Raw genomic sequence first — 13,599 nt, forward strand, 5'->3', positions numbered from 1 at the left:
TGGCGACGAATATGTAGCGAGGGCCAGCCGACTAGAGCATACAAGTCGCAGTGGTGGGTGGTATAAGGTGCTTTAGTGACAAAATGGATGGCACTGTGATAAACTGCATCCAGTTTGCTGAGTAGAGTGTTGGAAGCAATTTTGTAGATGACATCGCCGAAGTCGAGGATCGGTAGGATAGTCAGTTTTACTAGGGTAAGCATGACGGCGTGAGTGAAGGAGGCTTTGTTGCGGAATATAAAGCAGACTCTTGATTTGATTTTCGATTGGAGATGTTTGATACGAGTCTGGAAGGAGAGATTGCAGTCTAGCCAGACACCTAGGTACTTGATGTCCACATATTGTCCACATATTCAAGGTCGGAACCATCCAGGTTGGTGATGCTAGTCGGGCATGCGGGTGCAGGCAGCGATCGTTTGAAAAGCATGCATTTGGTTTTACTAGCGTTTAAGAGCAGTTGGAGGCCACGGAAGGAGTATTGTATGGCATTGAAGCTCGTTTGGAGGTTAGATAGCACAGTGTCCAATGACGGGCCGAAAGTATATAGAATGGTGTCGTCTGCGTAGAGGTGGATGAGGGAATTGCCGCAGCAAGAGCAACATCATTGATATATACAGAGAAAAGAGTCGGCCCGAGAATTGAACCCTGTGGCACCCCCATAGAGACTGCCAGAGGACCGGACAGCATGCCCTCCCATTTGACACACTGAACTCTGTCTGCAAAGTAATTGGTGAACCAGGCAAGGCAGTCATCCGAAAAACAGAGGCTACTGAGTCTGCCGATAAGAATATGGTGATTGACAGAGTCGAAAGCCTTTGCAAGGTCGATGAAGACGGCTGCACAGTACTGTCTTTTATCGATGGCGGTTATGATAACGTTTAGTACCTTGAGTGTGGCTGAGGTGCACCCGTAACCGGCTCGGAAACTAGATTGCACAGCGGAGAAGGTACTGTGGGATTCGAGATGGTCAGTGACCTGTTTGTTGATTTGGCTTTCGAAGACCTTAGATAGGCAGGGCAGGATGAATATAGGTCTGTAACAGTTTGGGTCCAGGGTGTCTCCCCCTTTGAAGAGGGGGATGACTGCGGCAGGGGGGATGAGGGGGATGACTGCGTCTTAGACAATATGAGGGGGATGACTGCGTCTTAGACAATATGAGAGATTGAACAGGCTGGGGTTAGGAGTTGCGACAATGGCGGCGGTTAGTTTCAGAAATAGAGGGTCCAGATTGTCAAGCCCAGCTGATTTATAATGATGGGGTCTAATAGCCTACTAAAGTTTCAGCCTCCTAGCAGAGGCAACCAGGGTTTTGGCTAAAATGTCATGGTACTGGGTAAAGTTCATGATGCCGTTGACCATCTCAGTCGGCCGACTTGAAACCCATTCAAACCACAGGTTTTCAATGGGAGAGGGCAGTCCATAAGCCCAGACAAAGGATATAAAGAATCTGGAAGAATTATGTATTTTGGAATGGTCGAAGATCCCTCCCAATGTGTTCTCAAACAACAAAAAATTATGTTCCAGTGCCGTTATCCTCGCAAGGTGAGGTATTGAAAACAGGGGTGTCAATTTTGACCACTAGCTTTTTGAGAAAAATAAGTAATACTAACTAGCTGTTATTGGCAGAGAAGTTTGGAACGCTTTGTTATTGGTCTATTAACTAATGTACCACCTTTTGGAAATAGCCATGGGATGGTTTTTCAATACTGTCAAAACAATTTCTTTGAAGTTTAAAAAATATACATATTTGTTGCTACTCTTTAAGTAAATACCTGCAGTCAACTGCAGTTAGGATATAAAGCATTCTTCTTTTCACTACTCACAATATTTTACATTATGAAGCTTACCGTAGTTCCCCAGAACAGTTGAGCCAGTCACGTTTGTTTGTAAATAGCACAATGGGAGAAAGCGGTCCAGCTGAGTATTGACAGGTGTTGCGTAAAAAGAGTCAGTCCTTGTGACTTCCAACGTGGCACCGTCACTACCTCTGGAAGCAACGTCAGCACAATAACTGTTTGTCGGGAGCTTCATGAAATGGGTTTCCATGGCCGAGCAGCCACACGCACACAAGCCTAAGATTACTGTGCGCAATGCCGGAGTGGTGTAAAGCTCTCCTCCATTGGAATCTGGAGCAGTTGAAACATGTTCTCTGGAGTGATAAAACTCGCTTATCTGGCAGTCCAACGGACGAATCTGGGTTTGGCGGATGCCAGGAAAACGCTACCTGCCCCAATGCACAGTGCCAACTGTAAAGTTAGGTGGAGAAGGAATAATGGTCTCTGGCTGTTTTCATTAGTTCCAGCTATGATTGATAGATTTTGATTTGATTGATTATGGAATGAGATGTTCGATAAGCAAGTGTCCACATACTTTTGGTCATGCAGTGTATGTATAACTTTATGAGCTGTATTGCCCGTCTTTGCAATTAGTTTATTTTCGTTTGCACTCGTTAGCAGTCTCCGTGGAACTTCACTATTACTTGTGCTAATTTTGTTAGCATTCTGGTAATAGACGCCCAATGGACTTTTTGTTTTTTTGGCGCACCATATGTACTAAGCCGGTAATACTGTAAATCCCGGGATGAAAGAACATCCTTCTTTCATCCCGGGATTAACAATCTGGATACCGCCCAACTCTCTGTCCCTTTTATTGGTACCTTTTCGGCACACTGATTCAATGGAGATATCCAATATGTAATGTAGCCTTGATTTGAAATTACTGCATGAGTATTGAGCAAGCAAAAATGGTGGAAACTCCATCTTGCCAATCAGAAGGCTAAGTGGAGCCATTATTAGCTGTCCGATTATAGGATCAGTTTAGCCTTTTAGGTCATAATGAATAAGATTACATGGGCAGAGGGGCCCTGATCCTAGAGTAGCACTGCTACTTTTAGTCGCTTGATAGATATGGAACCAGATTTTAGACCGCTAAAGACATGAGGGAGTTTAAGGGACATACTCCCATGTCTTGCTCCTTTGCTCCACATCCTCCCACATTGAGTGGACGATGTGGCACATGTACTTCCCCTCACGGCCTCATCCGCACCAGACACATCCTACAGAGGAGAAAACAAAGAGAGTTAACACTATACCTGACAGGGACGGACACTCTGGCCCTGAAGGGCCAAATCCCAACTTGAGATACACATCCATACCTGGGAAGTTGAAATCCTCTACTTATGTCATGATTTATTTAAGTTCTAGTCACATGTTTGTATCAAGTTACAACTTGTCATCTTATCTACAGTGCTGCTGCTCCTTTAAAAGTTGTGAGTTTTCACCGCGGGACTTAGAGGTACCCAGCGTCACGGCTTCATTGCTCCAGACCATCACAAGGGTGAGTTAGAGCACCCATTATGCATTTGGGTCCCAAGGTTTTTATATGACCAATCATATTGAGTGATTTCAATGACAAATTTGATATGAGCTACCCATTGCTGGTGCCTTTCTTCAGCAAAGATGACTGACAAAACATTACGGTGGAAGAAAAAGTAAGTAATTATAACGAGTCAAGTAAAAAAAATGTACAATTGAGAGGAATCTGTGAATGTAGAGAAAATTGTGCATATTTGTCAAAGTTAATTCATGAAAAAAAAAAAAAAAAAACGCTATTTAGCAAGTTAGCTGACTAGCTAACATTAGCCAGCTAGCTAGTGTTAGCTAGTGTTATGACATGAGTATGAAATTGTAATTTGTGTTTAATGTTTTAGGGACACCTGAGAAAACCAGGCTGTCGTCTTGTGAAACAGTGGATGTAAAAGAATCTAGCTAGGTAAAGCATTTACTGCAAATTGAATGTACGATTGTGTAAGCTTGCCTTGCAATGCAGCTGAAGTAACGTAGCTAGCTAACTATTTACTTGCTTATTGTGTCGTGGAGGATACAAATAACTGTATGCCTATGGATGTGTAGTTAGTTACAGTATGTAGCCAATCTATGTATGGACCCTAAAACGTTTGGTAAGAATATTAGTTCAGAACCTATGAACCTCAGCTATCATAGCTGTTGTACCAACTCCAAGTCTGAATGGCATTAATGAAGCCTATGATTGAGTAGAAAATAATAAATGTATTATGCCAAGGATGCAAGTCCTATTTACATGTAGTTTTTTACCACACATTGTAGCCTGTACATTGAATATATTCACTGATCATGTACTCACCCTTGGCAAATAAAGGTGCGGTTCCATTCTTTGAATTATGCTGTGTCTGCATATATGTATTACAATTTTACACTTGAACAGTTTTTACCACTCCTGCTCCTGGGACATCAATGTTTACACATTGTAACTACGCAATAGACTAGAAACATGATTTAAGTAAAGGCTGATTTGTCATTCATATATACAGGAAAAAAACTGTACACTACACTTCCTATGCATATCTAACTCCCTTCATCTACATTAATCTGAGGACACAGGATAGTACTTGAATGAGATACTTAATTTCAACCAGTGGAGAATGTGAAACACTTTATTGAAAGTTCATTATCCAGGTGTTATAAATGCATAATACTTGCATTATAAATATTATAAATACAAGTTCAATCTGTACTTCAATGCACATGTGCATTATAAAAAAAGAGGAACAAAGAGGTGGGGAGAGAGGTGTAGAAGACAAAGGCAAAAAGAGATAAGAACAGAGGAGCAGGGAAGACCGCAGATAATTAATGAATTACAGTGCTACACTAATATTCTCTCAGTTCATCACAATTACATAGTGTCTCCTAAACCAGCCTTGGGCCCCCAGTCGGCCCGAAAGTTATCTTAAGAGTGGGTGAGGTGGCGATGACGGGACTGGCTTCCTCTCTCACATCAAAACATACCTGCAGGCGAGAGACGGACAGAGAGAGAGAGCATGATCAAGCCTGTTTTTTTTAGTCTAACAGGGTCATGATAATTATCAGGAGGTGAAATGCAAAACTGACCTTGGATCATTAACTCTGGGACTACTACATCTGTCTGTATTTCAATGTAAAGTATCTCTTTGATAATACTTCCTGTTGATCCAACCAAGTGACTTCTCACCTATGATCATGCTGTTCCCTCTGTGTCAGCCAGTTCAGATGCGGGAGAGGTTCACCAACACAGCTGATATAAGCTAGAGGATTTAGGGAGGAGAAGGATGAAGGAGAGATCGTTATTGGAGAAAAATAAGGTAGTTAAAGAGACCGTGTTCAACAGGAATCTGTGTGTGTGTGTGTGTGTGTGTGTGTGTGTGTAGTCTCACCTGGTGTCCACACTACTTGGCTACAGAGTACTTTATGCTGAAAAACAGGCACACGAGGACAAACAATAGAAAATAATCTCATTAGACTTTTACATTACCAGATCATTGTGAATTACTAAAGTATAATATTCCTTATAACAAATCATGATAACATTGGATAGATACATGACTAGCATGTGACAATAGCAGGATCATATCAAGGATAGCATCACAAATGAATACATAAAAACCACTTGAAGCTTGATAATGACATGGTCACTTGATTCAGCTGCTCTTCATTGGGACTCTTCATCTGCAAACAGGCTTTCACAGCTCTCTCTATCAGATGACAAAAAAAAAAATTAGACAGCACTGAATATGATTTTCTCTATCCTCACTTCTAAGGACTGGAACTACACAAAAGTACCCTTTTCTATCCAGAATAGCATGCTCTCCCACAGCTGGGCCTGCTATCCTTTCACCGTCCTGGGCTGTTAGCTAGCTACCTACAGATGTATTTTACCATGTTAAATATATCAAGATAGCTAGCTAAAATTAAGTTGGGTAGCTGGTCAAATCTTAGCTAGCCATTTATGCCGTATGTAAACCAGCTAGCTACATTAGCAGCTCATTTGAGTTAAAATGCACTGTAGCTAGTTACTCTAACTAATAATATATTTTTTTTTTACATTTTCAAAATGTATTTATTACCTGAATGGGTTCTCCCAGCCATGTGGACGATTGAAAACAGGGCAGCAAAGTGTTTGTTTGTACCAGAGAGGTTTAGAGCAATTTAATATTTGCCTGTGAATAACTAGACTTCATAGAAACTTGCTAAGTAGACTTCTTGACGCACAACCGAAGATGCTGCCATATCCTGCCAACACGCCCACAAGCGAGCCACTCAGGCGGAGAATGACACGTGGAAAAAGGCAAGGAACGAGATGGGAGTAACAATCCAGGCTTTAACAAGTGGAAAGGGGGAAAAGTATTATTATTACTATTAAGCCCGCATATTAATTATATAAAAGCCCCTTAGATATGCATTGACAGCTGGCGGCATTTTATTTTTCACAAGCGTACTGTAGCAGGATGTGAATTCTAGAAACAATGTTTCTAGGATGGGCTATTAGCTGAACAATAGACGATATTCAACCTTTACGAAATAATTGTCTAATAGAAGAGCTAGGTGTGAAAAACCCCCCTTTTCAACTCGCAACAAATATATGTTTTTGACCTTTAAATACCCTTTGTTGGCAATGATAGGGGTCAAACGTTTTCTGTAAAACTTCACAAGGTTCACACACTGTTGCTGGTATTTTGGCCCATTCCTCCATGCAGATCTCCTCTAGAGCAGTGATGTTTTGGGGCTGTTGCTTGGCAACTGACTTTCAACTCCCTCCAAAGATTTTCTATGAGGTTGAGATCTGAAGACAGGCTAGGCCATTCCGGGACCTTGAAATGAGTCTTACGAAGCCACTCCTTCGTTGCACGGGCGGTGTGTTTGGGATCATTGTCATGCTGAAAGACCCAGCCAGGTTTCATCTTCAATGCCCTTGCTGATGGAAGGAGGTTTTCACTCAAAATCTCACGATACATGGCCCCATTCATTCTTTCCTTTACACGGATCAGTAGTCCTGGTACCTTTGCAGAAAAACAGCCCCAACGCATGATGTTTCCACCCCCATGCTTCAAGGTAGGTATGGTGTTCTTTGGATGCAAATCAGCATTGTTTGTCCTCCAAACACGACGAGTTGAGTTTTTAACCAAAAAGTAATATTCTCCCAATCTTCTTCTGGATCATCCAAATGCTCTCTAGCAAACTTCAGACGGGCCTGGACATGTACTGGCTTAAGCAAGGGGACACGTCTGGCACTGCAGGATCTGAGTCCCTGGCGGCATAGTGTGTTACTGATGGTAGGCTTTGTTACTTTGGTCCCAGCTCTCTGCAGGTCATTCACTAGGACCCCCCGTGTGGTTCTGGGATGTTTGCACACCGTTCTTGTGATCATTTTGACCCCACGGGTGAAATCTTGCATGGAGCCCCAGATTGAGGGAGATTATCAGTGGTCTTGTATGTCTTCCATTTCCTAATAATTTCTCCCACAGTTGATTTCTTCAAACCAAGCTGCTTACCTATTGCAGATTCAGTCTTCCCAGCCTGGTGCAGGTCTAAAATTTTGTTTTTGGTGTCCTTTGACAGCTCTTTAGTCTTGGCCATAGTAGAGTTTGTAGTGTGACTGTTTGAGGTTGTGGACACGTGTTTTTTATACTGATAACAAGTTCAAACAGGTGCTATTAATACAGGTAACGAGTGGAGGACAGAGGAGCCTCTTAAAGAAGAAGTTACAGGTCTGTGAGAGCCAGAAAATCTTGCTTGTTTGTAGGTGGCCAAATACTTATTTGCCACCATAATTTGCAAATAAATTCATTTAAAAAATCACGTGATTTTCTGGATTTTTTTCTCTCATTTTGTCTGTCATAGTTGAAGTGTACCTATGATGAAAATTACAGGCCTCATCTTTTTAAGTGGGAGAACCTGCACAATTGGTGGCTGACTAAATACTTTTTTGCCCCACTGTATGCATGTACATTTTACACCTTTATTTAACTAGGCAAGTCAGTTAACCTCTTGCTCCTACCTGACACGCAGGCGTCCCATCTAGACATCTGGAAATGCAAATGCGCTACGCTAAATGCTAACAGTACTAGTTAAACTCAAAACGTTCATTAAAATACACATGCAGGGTATTGAATTAAAGCTACACTCGTGAATCCAGGCAACAAGTCAGATTTTTAAAATGCTTTTCGGCGAAAGCATGAGAAGCTATTATCTGATAGCATGTAACACCCCAAAAGACCCGCAGGGGACGTAAACAAAATAATTTGCATAGTCGGCGCTACACAAACCGCACAAATAAAATATAAAGCATTCATTACCTTTGACCAGCCTCTTTGTTGGCACTCCTAGATGTCCCATAATCACTATTGGGTCTTTTTTTCCCGATTTAAATCGGTCCATATATAGCCTAGATATCGATCTATGAAGACTGTGTGATAAACGGAAAATAAATAGCGTCATAACTCATTTTTTAAAATAAAAAAAGTTGACGATAAACTTTCACAAAACACTTCGAAATACTTTTGTAATGCAACTTTATGTATGAGCTCCTGTATTTAATGAGATTTAAATGTTTTTTTTAGAGTGAAGTACATCGAAAAAATCAAGAGAAAACTGCAAGACTCAATAGAAGACAAAACAAGGAACAAACTAAACAAGACAGGCTTTTGAAAAATTAACTATTTTTTTCATAAAATTGTACAGTTATCTTAGCTAGGTGAATTGCTAGCAGAATTGTTTACTTGTTGCTAAGCAGTTGCTAGGGACTCTCCTGGAAGAAGCTAGCTAGCTTACAAAGAATAACAACAAAAAATATCTAGTTAACAGAAGAAAGGAAGACAAAATAAGGACAAAAGGACAGAAGAAAAAGGAAAAGAAAGAGAACAAAGTGAAACAGTCAGCACTTCTATTGCAACTTCGTATTTCGTCGTCCTAACGTAGTCTACACTGCTATCTGCCCAGCAGCTAGCCAGCTAGCAAACGTCCACCGTCTACCGAATAGCAGCACTGTAGAAACTATTACACTCAACTGAACGACTTGATTAGTGTAGTGTTAGCTAGCTACATAGTTGTCTTTGCGGTCTTCGTATCCAAGATAATTGTGTAGTTTAGAGCGTGTAGTCTTAGAGTGATTATCTTAATTTACCGAGGTTAGCTAGCCAGCTATTTGTCGTCCTTAACGTAGGAGACACTGCTAGCTAGCCAACAGCTAGCCAACGTCTACTGAATAGAACTTCTGCACTCAACAACCCGGTCGCATTCCGCTTCGCTCCACAGGTAGTATCACATTTTTCATTTCATTTCATTACAGCACAACGGTTTGATTTGTTTGATCGTAGCTAGCTACATAGCTAGCTACATAGCCGTCTGTGTATCAAAGATAATTGTGTAGTCTAGAGCGATTTTCTAGGTTAGCTAGCCAGCTATTGTCGTTCTTTTAACGCAACGTAACGTAATCAACACTGCTAGCTAGCCAGCTAGCCCCGAATAGCAGCACTGTAGAAACTACTACACTCAACGGAACGACTTGATTAGTGTAGTGTCAACAACGCAGCCACTGTCAGCTAGCCTACAAAGTCAACAACGCAGCCACTGCCAGCTAGCCTACTTCAGCAGTACTGTATCATTTTAAATAATTTTAGTCAATAAGATTCTTGCTACGTAAGCTTAACTTTCTGAACATTCGAGACGTGTAGTCCACTTGTCATTCCAATCTCCTTGCATTAGCGTAGCCTCTTCTGTAGCCTGTCAACTATGTGTCTGTCTATCCCTGTTCTCTCCTCTCTGCACAGACCATACAAACGCTCCACACCGCGTGGCCGCTGCCACCCTAATCTGGTGGTCCCAGCGCGCACGACCCACGTGGAGTTCCAGGTCTCCGGTAGCCTCTGGAACTGCCGATCTGCAGCCAACAAGGCAGAGTTCATCTCAGCCTATGCCTCCCTCCAGTCCCTCGACTTCTTGGCACTGACAGAAACATGGATCACCACAGATAACACTGCTACTCCTACTGCTCTCTCTTCGTCCGCCCACGTGTTCTCGCACACCCCGAGAGCTTCTGGTCAGCGGGGTGGTGGCATAGGGATCCTTATCTCTCCCATGTGGTCATTCTCTCTTTCTCCCCTTACCCATCTGTCTATCGCCTCCTTTGAATTTCATGCTGTCACAGTTACCAGCCCTTTCAAGCTTAACATCCTTATCATTTATCGCCCTCCAGGTCCCCTCGGAGAGTTCATCAATGAGCTTGATGCCTTGATAAGCTCCTTTCCTGAGGACGGCTCACCTCTCACAGTTCTGGGCGACTTTAACCTCCCCACGTCTACCTTTGACTCATTCCTCTCTGCCTCCTTCTTTCCACTCCTCTCCTCTTTTGACCTCACCCTCTCACCTTCCCCCCTACTCACAAGGCAGGCAATACGCTCGACCTCATCTTTACTAGATGCTGTTCTTCCACTAACCTCATTGCAACTCCCCTCCAAGTCTCCGACCACTACCTTGTATCCTTTTCCCTCTCGCTCTCATCCAACACTTCCCACACTGCCCCTACTCGGATGGTATCGCGCCGTCCCAACCTTCGCTCTCTCTCCCCCGCTACTCTCTCCTCTTCCATCCTATCATCTCTTCCCTCTGCTCAAACCTTCTCCAACCTATCTCCTGATTCTGCCTCCTCAGCCCTCCTCTCCTCCCTTTCTGCATCCTTTGACTCTCTATGTCCCCTATCTTCCAGGCCGGCTCGGTCCTCCCCTCCCGCTCCGTGGCTTGACGACTCAATGCGAGCTCACAGAACAGGGCTCCGGAAGGCCGAGCGGAAATGGAGGAAAACTCGCCTCCCTGCGGACCTGGCATCCTTTCACTCCCTCCTCTCTACATTTTCCTCCTCTGTCTCTGCTGCTAAAGCCACTTTCTACCACGCTAAATTCCAAGCATCTGCCTCTAACCCTAGGAAGCTCTTTGCCACATTCTCCTCCCTCCTGAATCCTCCTCCCCCCCCCTCTCTGCAGATGACTTCGTCAACCATTTTGAAAAGAAGATCGACGACATCCGATCCTCGTTTGCTAAGTCAAACAACACCGCTGGTTCTGCTCACACTGCCCTACCCTGTGCTCTGACCTCTTTCTCCCCTCTCTCTCCAGATGAAATCTCGCGTCTTGTGACGGCCGGCCGCCCAACAACCTGCCCGCTCGACCCTATCCCCTCCTCTCTTCTCCAGACCATTTCCGGAGACCTTCTGCCTTACCTCACCTCGCTCATCAACTTATCCCTGACCGCTGGCTACGTCCCTTCAGTCTTCAAGAGAGCGAGAGTTGCACCCCTTCTGAAAAAACCTACACTCGATCCCTCCGATGTCAACAACTACAGACCAGTATCCCTTCTTTCTTTTCTCTCCAAAACTCTTGAACGTGCCGTCCTTGGTCAGCTCTCCCGCTATCTCTCTCAGAATGACCTTCTTGATCCAAATCAGTCAGGTTTCAAGACTAGTCATTCAACTGAGACTGCTCTTCTCTGTATCACGGAGGCGCTCCGCACCGCTAAAGCTAACTCTCTCTCCTCTGCTCTCATCCTTCTAGACCTATCGGCTGCCTTCGATACTGTGAACCATCAGATCCTCCTCTCCACCCTCTCCGAGTTGGGCATCTCCGGCGCGGCCCACGCTTGGATTGCGTCCTACCTGACAGGTCGCTCCTACCAGGCGGCGTGGCGAGAATCTGTCTCCTCACCACGCGCTCTCACCACTGGTGTCCCCCAGGGCTCTGTTCTAGGCCCTCTCCTATTCTCGCTATACACCAAGTCACTTGGCTCTGTCATAACCTCACATGGTCTCTCCTATCATTGCTATGCAGACGACACACAATTAATCTTGTCCTTTCCCCCTTCTGATGACCAGGTGGCGAATCGCATCTCTGCATGTCTGGCAGACATATCAGTGTGGATGACGGATCACCACCTCAAGCTGAACTTCGGCAAGACGGAGCTGCTCTTCCTCCCGGGGAAGGACTGCCCGTTCCATGATCTCGCCATCACGGTTGACAACTCCATTGTGTCCTCCTCCCAGAGCGCTAAGAACCTTGGCGTGATCCTGGACAACAAACTGTCGTTCTCAACTAACATCAAGGCGGTGGCCCGTTCCTGTAGGTTCATGCTCTACAACATCCGCAGAGTACGACCCTGCCTCACACAGGAAGCGGCGCAGGTCCTAATCCAGGCACTTGTCATCTCCCGTCTGGATTACTGCAACTCGCTGTTGGCTGGGCTCCCTGCCTGTGCCATTAAACCCCTACAACTCATCCAGAACGCCGCAGCCCGTCTAGTGTTCAACCTTCCCAAGTTCTCTCACGTCACCCCGCTCCTCCGCTCTCTCCACTGGCTTCCAGTTGAAGCTCGCATCCGCTACAAGACCATGGTGCTTGCCTACGGAGCTGTGAGGGGAACGGCACCTCAGTACCTCCAGGCTCTGATCAGGCCCTACACCCAAATAAGGGCACTGCGTTCATCCACCTCTGGCCTGCTCGCCTCCCTACCACTGAGGAAGTACAGTTCCCGCTCAGCTCAGTCAAAACTGTTCGCTGCTCTGGCTCCCCAATGGTGGAACAAACTCCCTCACGACGCCAGGACAGCGGAGTCAATCACCACCTTCCGGAGACACCTGAAACCCCACCTCTTTAAGGAATACCTAGGATAGGATAAAGTAATCCTTCTCACCCTCCCTCCCCCCCCTTAAAATATTTAGATGCACTATTGTAAAGTGGTTGTTCCACTGGATGTCATAAGGTGAATGCACCAATTTGTAAGTCGCTCTGGATAAGAGCGTCTGCTAAATGACTTAAATGTAAATGTAATGTAAATGTATTAGTAAACGTTAATAAGCGATCAAATTGATCACGAGGTGATGTGTATTCTATACGTCTGGAAATAATGTCCGGGGAAATCTCAATCAAAATGTCTTTGACCAAGAAACAAAGCCTAGGCAAATGACAAGACTGTTGACATCGTGTGGAAGCTGTAGGAATTGCAATCTCGGCTCCAGGTAATTTGCTTTCCCATAGACTATACATGCAAGTAGCGCATTGATATATTTTCCCATTTTCAGTGATCAGATTTTTCTGTGCTTTTCGATGAAACGCACGTTCTGTTATAGTCACAGCCGTGATTTGACCAGTTTTATAAACGTCTGAGTGTTTTCTATCCACACATACTAATCATATGCATATACTATATTCCTGGCATGAGCAGCAGGGCGCTGAAATGTTGCGTGATTTTTAACAGAATGTTCGAAAAAGTAGGGGGTATGAGTAACAGGTTAAGAACAAATTCTTATTTACAATGACGGCCTACCCCGGGAAAACCCGGACGACGCTGGGCCAATTGTGCGCCGCCCTATGGGACTCCCAAGCACGGCCAGATGTGATACAGCCTCCCAATCAGGCTTCCATGGTCGAATTCCTTCAAAGAAACCACTACTAAAGGACACCAAGAAGAAGAAGAGTTGCTCGTTTCTTGACCCAAGCAATGGACATTAGACCAGTCGAAATCTGTCCTTTGATCTGATGAGTGCAAACTGGAGATTTTTGGTTCCAACCGCCGTGTCTTTGAGCCGCAGAGTAGGTGAACGGATGACCTCCGCATGTGTCGTTCCCACTGTAAAGCATAGTGGTGGTGTGATGGTGCTTTGCTGGTGACAACGATACGCCATCCCATCTGGTTTGGGCTATCATTTGCTTTTCAAGAGGATAATGACCCAACACACCTCCAGGCTGTGTAAGGGTTATTTGAC

The 13,599-nt window shown here is 44.5% G+C and overlaps 1 long non-coding RNA gene across 1 annotated transcript; it reads right to left on the reverse strand.

Moving 5' to 3' along the window:
* Positions 1-4,497: 4,497 nt before the first annotated feature.
* Positions 4,498-6,799, reverse strand: LOC124003651. The gene is made up of 3 exons (XR_006833261.1): positions 5,228-6,799; positions 5,026-5,098; positions 4,498-4,823 (listed from the first exon to the last, which is right to left on the reverse strand). It is a non-coding gene; the product is annotated as an uncharacterized LOC124003651 (long non-coding RNA).
* Positions 6,800-13,599: the final 6,800 nt, after the last annotated feature.

This window comes from Oncorhynchus gorbuscha, linkage group LG18 (assembly GCF_021184085.1).
Source record: "Oncorhynchus gorbuscha isolate QuinsamMale2020 ecotype Even-year linkage group LG18, OgorEven_v1.0, whole genome shotgun sequence".
NCBI classification, from domain to species: Eukaryota; Metazoa; Chordata; class Actinopteri; order Salmoniformes; family Salmonidae; genus Oncorhynchus; species Oncorhynchus gorbuscha.